We start from the raw sequence: 7,238 nt of genomic DNA, 5'->3' as shown, positions 1-7,238 counted from the left end.
GAGTCTGTCAATCTGTGATGAACGCCGTTAGGCATGCTTGCACATCACTTGTTCTTCAATTTACTATTTCCTTACTCTTTTCCTGCCCGCTCTCTCCTCCCGCAACTTGGGGCAGCAATGCTATCTGGTTGGTCTCCCTGTCTTTCCATCGTATTTTTTCTCCCTCTCTGTCTCGCGCTGTGCACCCCTGTAGTTTCAGAAGTATATTATTCACGTGCACCAAGAGTCATGAGCTTGAAAAAAGCAGAGCTCAGTGTTGAATTCGTTCATACTTCCGTGTTTCAAAATTGGCTAATTGATGTCGTGCATGAAAACTGATAACCCAACTCGTGGCATTCACGTTACTGGTAAGGGTGTCAGCCACAAAATTTTCGCAAGTTTGGAATCTTCAAGAGCGAGCTTCCAAATGATGGCAGAAGCCCAAGTGTTTTATTCTTCACCGGTGATTTGAACAGCGGGCACCGTTATTGGTACACGCTTACCACAATGCGTGCAGGAATGAGACACTTCGATCAGCTTTATAACCTGAAGATAGAGGTCTTTACATTTGTGACATCAAAAGTGCAACACCAGTCATTTTGGTGAGATACAGAAACACGAGTGCAAAAGGACACTTGTGCAACTCAATGGGACATAGAGAAGCTCTTTAACAAAAAGTGCAGACATCTCCTGAGGCTTACGTAGAGAAGACACTGTGCACAAGCATGGCACAACATGCACTAAATGTATATCTCGTCAAGACCATAGTGTCAGAAAAGTTTGGATGCCATCGTATAGACGTCACACAGGTTGCAGAAGTTTACGAATCAAGTACATATTGGGCCTACCTTAAGGTGTGACCTCTGAGATTTAATGTGGTCCTTGAGGCAGCGCGTTAATGATCTCGAACAAGGGAAATTAACACGCCTTTGAGTATGCTCCCATGCGGTGCATATAACAGTGGCAATACTGCCCAAAGTGACCTAAGGGACAGTGCTCGTTGTAAGTTCATCTTTCCAGTTTGCAAAGCTTACGGGACTCGGTCTCCTTTCATTGATGTCATTGTTGGTTTAATAGTAAGAATACCAGAACAGTTCAAAACCACATAGCTGTGACGAAGCGAAAATAATATTTAGTGTCTTGTTACGGCAAAGTGAACTGCTCTTCATTGCCAGTGTCAAAAACGTGTGCCTACAGGGGTCTAAATGTTATTTTATACTGTGTACTGAACAGCAGCTAAGAAACTGTATTCCTAAACTCCAGGAAATGTAAACCTACAGCCTACCTCATAAAGCTTCTGGGTAGCCAATGCTTGAAGGATGGAATATAGTTCCGTTCATACAAAAGCCACGCACTTTTGCTGCACCAAATAATGCGCACTCTTAGTTTGTGTAATAGAGGTCTCTTACCTATATGAGCACCTACTACAGTTACCATGCAACGCGATCAAAATCCCTCTTACCCTCAAATACAATCCAACCACATCAAAAGAGTTCTTGCTACATGTATTTGAAGTTAAGATGAGCTACCTCAAACTTCGAACACTTGGACCACTGTTTCTTCAGTTTTTGTTGGCTCATCGCTATTGCCTTTTTGTTTATATTCAAAGTATAGCATTGTTCTCTTGCAGTGTTACTTCAAAGCCGTTTATACAAAAAACTGGAGTAGTAATATTTGCAGTAAATTTCCTCCCAAGTTGTGTTGTATGTGTTGAAAGCTACAAAAAGTAACTTTGCCCCAAGCAGGTCTCCCTTATTCAGAATGCATACTCTAGGAGATGTACAAGAATAGGTTAATGTGTGAGCATTCTCTGGCTACTTCCCAAGCATATTCGTCAGTCTGTGAGGTGATGCCTTTGCCATAGGAATATGTTCTGCTTCATAGGAAATACATAGGAAACACTCAGTGGGATATAGTGAGCAACAACTTGAACCAATGACTTAACAAATGAACCAGGGCACGAACCCTAATCCTTTTGCGCATATGCACGGCATTGAACCCTTTGTCTACAATGTTTACAGAACTCAAACCCCGAACTTCCCATGTGTGTAAAATACGGAACCCTCGATTAGGTTTCGAAGTATGTATATCGCAACTCGAACGCCAAACCTTTCAAGAGCATAGCTTTTAGGAGCCCTGGAACTTCTAAGTTAAACCTTTGACTTGTATTAAATGTGTTAGACTCGAACACAAAACCTTCCAAGCATTTAGCGCGTGAAAACCTTGACCTGCAATGTATAGAGACGCTTCAACCCGAAACATTACTGTGTGCCAAATGCCGTGATCGAATCTTTGGTGACATAAACCCAATCAATCAGGTGACCAGAATGCGCATGTAAACTTGCTATCATAATGTGACGTCGATGCTGATATTTTGCCCGTGCACATTTCGTTGCAAACAATTGTGACTTATCAACATTGTATATATTTTATTTTTTTATTTTTTTTTCATTTTATCACAAGTGTGGTGATATTTCAACCGCCTTACATACTACTTTACGTTTCACTTTACTTTGCTTTGTCACAGACATATCTTCAAAACTGTTTGATGTCCCGTATGCCCCATTCTGCTAATACATTGGCTGCAAGTGATAGGAGAAGAACATTTAATAAGTATTCGTCTTTCATAAGCCCATCTTGGTAGCGTGGCACTCCGGAAACAGGGCTGTTATCGCAGACCAGTGTCTTGGTGTGCTTAAAACACGCATCTTTGAGTAGATTGATGATGCTGTTTGCATCTTCATTTCCTGATTTAGGCACAGTTGTTCTTGTGGATTCATCAATGGGAAGTAGAACAGTTGGCGTTCGTCCGCCTTCCACTATTTTTAAGCTCTGCAAAGTCAAGATGAACCCCTTCGAATCGTACTTTTGAAATTCGGGGTTCGTCATAACATCTGTCGATTGCTTGTAGTTCAATTTGCTGACCTGACAGAGATGGTATATTTGGATATAATTAATGAAGTCATTTTTCATACCTGGCCATGTGAACCTCGTAAACACTTTTTAATGTGTGCCCCAGAAGCCGTCATGTCCACCTGATCCAGAGTGGTCATGGTACAGATGAAGAAAATTTCAAGCCGAGTGGGTGCTACATGGTACTTTACAAGCGGCAGATCGTCTGTACCTTCCCAGAGCACTAATATTACGGGTCATTTCTGGATTTTCACAGGACTCATGAACAACCAACCTAGACAGTGCATCAGCATCGGTGAGAAGCGGGCCAGGGCGGTGCGAAATGGTTAATTCAAGTTGTTGCACATAGTTGACCCTTCTAGCGATGCATCCTCTTCATTGTGCCATATTCAAAAGTTCTGTCAATTATCGATGGTCCGTGACTAGCACGAACTTAGCCCCTTTAAGGTAAGTTCAAAAATACTCCACTGCTTTCAAGACTGCAAACGATTCCTTTTATTAGTAGCCTAATTATTTCATCTGGTTTAAGCGTATAACTCTAGTATCCCACCACGTAATTCTTCGTCGGATCAGAAACCCTTATAAGGGTTTCTTATAAAAAAATCACAGCATATCCACGGAGTGAATGATGATGAGTGGGCGAAGCTGCGGAGGTTCATCGGTAAACCGTGAATCTTCCGCGAATTCTGCCCAGTACATCATCACCGAGGTGAGATCGGGCGCGTTATACTAAAGGTTCGACGAGAGTTATGACGGCTTGCAGCTCACTTTAATTTTACATGTACGCTGTGAATTTTCATTGTTTAGAAAACCATTGCTTTAGAAAACATCTGGCGTCTTTCGTTAAGCAGCTGCCGTCTTTTCGTTTTGCTTTAGAAACATCTGACGTCTTTTCGTTTTGCTTTTAGAAAACATCTGGCGTCTTTCGTTGGTTTATTTCAATAATCAACGGCGTTTTGAACAAATTTTTTATTGTTTAATCACGCACAGGAGAAATCTCACCAGGCACTACCTTGGAGGTAAACAATGGCTGCTAATGGGGAATGAGAGACAGAAGAATTCGGCTTTTAGTCAACGCGCACGCTGCGAATTTTTTATTGTTCAACAACGCACAGGAGAAATCTCCCACCGGCACTACCTTGGAGGTCAAGGTCTGGTACTAGCGTTCAGACTGGTGTTAAGACTACGACGGGGACGAACGGGTGCCGCTTTAAAGCTTCGGCCCTAAAAGTTGCACTGGTTGCGTAGCGTGATGCGTCCGTATTCAGTACAAAAGGCACAGAAAAGTCTAGTATTCGCACAATAGGATCCGACGATATCAGCTATAGAAGCTCACAATAGACAGCTTCGTACTTCTCGTTCCACTGGAAAGGTGCGTCTTTTTTAGTTAAACCTTTAGGGCAGCGTATTTTCAGCGCGTTGTCTTTGATAAGCACATTGAAGTGTCCTGCCAGGCCAAGAAACAACACGCAGAGAGTGCAAATCATAAGGTTTAGGGGCTTAGAAATTCTTTCTAGTCATTCCAGTTTCGTGCTTTTATTACGTCCGTCAAACACCCTTGCGAGAAACACAACTTTGTCTTCAAAGATAGCACTTTTTATGAAATTGACTTTTGAGTTGAGAAAGGCTCAAATCGTGAAGAACTTTTGAAAGGTGATCACGGTGCTTCTTTTTTGTTTTTCAATACACGATGACGCCATCGATGTAGACGTTGCAGAATATGCCTAAATGAGATTTCTGAATGTGAGCAATAATTTTCTCGATCCAGGCCGGAGAATTTTTCCAGCCAAATTATAGGCTGCTGTACTCAAGCAAGTGGAAATGGGTAATAAATGCGGTACACTTTTTCGTTTCTTCACTGTGTAGAATTTTCAAAAACCACTTGTAAATGCCTATTCTTGAAAAATAACGGAAAGCGCCAGTCTCTTGAATAATATCGTGGATTTTCGGCATTGGATAAGGTATCCATTCTTTTGAGGATTATGAGCCCAGTAATCTGTACACAGTCTGAATGTTCCATCTTTTGGGGCAGTAATGCGAGAAGCAGAGTGAGAAAGAGAATGCAGGATAATACAATAATCCAACATTTCTTGCAACTTCTTTTATAGCCACACCTTCTTACTCTGCGCACGCTATAAGGAAATCTGTGCGGAACTCCTTTGTTACTAAGTTCTAAAGGAACGGCGTGACATTTTGTCGCCGGAGGGTAGCTGCCCATGCACGTAACTTCCGCGTGCTTCATTTTAATGTCTTCCTGGTCGAAAAGCATCCTTGTTTCGGTAGGTGCGTCAGGGAGATCTGGTCCAACGTTGTGTTCGGGGCATGAGTTTGTGTTCCCAATACAAGTTTACGTTGAGCTTTTCCTTGTCTGGACGGGAAAAAACAAAATTATAGCTGACATTAGGAGTGGGCAATACGTCAGTAGAACTCATTGTATTTCAAATTCAACGGTTAGGATAATCCATTCGTTTATGCGTGATCATTGACATGTCGTAGGCTTGCATACGCAATGCTCTACTAGCCTGCAGGCGACTATCATCAACTCGCCTCTTATTGATGATCGAGGCAGAACACCCACCATCAACAACTGCTTTCATTTCAGAGCCGTCTACCATTATATGGGCGCAAAGTACGGTTGATGATATCAAGTGAATTGTCTCGGTTTCAGTTTTTGTTTGATGCTTGTCATCGAACGTAATTAGCTCATGTGGAAGCTCTGCCTCGTGTAACGCTGCATATTGCCCCTTTGCACTGTTCCGCTGGTGAACACTTCCACGATACTCGTTAATATAATCCGATGACAGAATGGACGCTTCATTATCACTTTTCTTGTAAATATCATGGGCTTCTTTACCACCATGCTGTCTTCACAAAGAAATATGTCTACCGAGGTCTGTATGCATCGCAGGTCATCAAACGTTCTTGGAATACCGATTTACACTTGACTGCAGATGTCGATGGAAAAACTTTGCATTACCCAATCTACAACTGCAGAACGGCAGCTTTAGTTCTGCAGAATGCAGAAGGCCTCGCTTCTCAAGACAGAACCCCAGGAAAAAGCCAGACTTGTATGTAGAGTGCAGTGCCGCATCCCATCTTTTTACAGCATTGCCTTGGAAAGCCGCCAAAAATTTGCTCTTCCACCGTTCCCAGCACGTTGGTGCTCTGTCCATAAGTTGCAAATGGTACCATTTTCTCTCGATGGCACCCAAATAACGGCGCATGTTTACAACCTTTTTGTCGTCAAACTGCCACATATTATATTCGAACGCATACTCAAAAATCCACATCCAATGGCCGGATTTTGCGACTCTCCTTCAAAGACGTCTGGTTCTGCAGTTGAAGGTGCCACGACGAATCATTTCCAGAACGAGTTCGCTCAGTGTGTGTAGCTCCAGATTCACTTTGACCGATACAGTCTCTACGAAGGCTTCGCGGCTCATCGAAGCTTCTTGCAGTACTGCGTCCATCTATCCGGTCGAACTATCTCCGCGAGGAATTTCCATCGCCGGCTGACCTTGCACTTGGTACCGTGTGAAAACAAGGGCTCCGATGGCGCCTCGTGGATGAAAAAAGTAACCCACATGTTCAGTCTTCAAAAGCTGACGGCTTCATCAAAATATAGTGTTCTTTATACGTACTAATACAGAAAAGAGACGACTTCAATATGACTGGTGTTATCCGCCATTTCACTCTAACTTCTTTCAGTTAGTGTGAAATGGCGGTTCCACACCTATTCCACTTCGTCTTCTTTCGTGCGCTTGTTGCAGACCGCTCCATTTCTTTCTCTTGTTGTCTTCTTTGTTCTATTTCTTTTATTCTTTCTTATAAACTCCTTTTCTTGTCTTTCATTCTTCATTTCTCTCTTTCTCTTTTTCTATATGCTATGTTTCGGTCGGTGCCCTCCTTCTTACCGACCTCCTCACCCACACTCCCCTTTCCCACCTCCTTGCTGTATTGTACTTACAAGCTTTGTTATCTTCTGCTAGCGCGCCTGGTTAGACGAAGGGCCAAGGCGCTCGCCTTGGGATCGTGGGTACGCGGATTTGAATTTCGTATGCCGATGAAATTTGACGCCCCCTAGAATTTTTATCTTTATCTTTATTTCTGTTTCGTTCTCTCTTTCTTTCTTTTTCTCCGTACTCCTTGTCTCACCCACCAGAATTATTGCCTACTGCACAGGGGCAATAGGCGCACGTGTTGTGGGAGCGAAGCAGAAGATGAAGACGACGGCGATCAAGAAAAGCAGGAAGAGAGGCCTGTAGGTTTATCATAAGGATTGTTTTTTGTGTCCCACAAACCCATTACGCCCGGCTTAAACAGCTCTAGTGCATAAAAAACAGTCA

Source organism: Rhipicephalus sanguineus, chromosome 7 (genome assembly GCF_013339695.2).
Source record: "Rhipicephalus sanguineus isolate Rsan-2018 chromosome 7, BIME_Rsan_1.4, whole genome shotgun sequence".
NCBI lineage: Eukaryota > Metazoa > Arthropoda > Arachnida > Ixodida > Ixodidae > Rhipicephalus > Rhipicephalus sanguineus.
The sequence above is the reverse complement of the archived record's forward strand: the minus strand, read 5'-3'. Positions refer to the sequence as shown.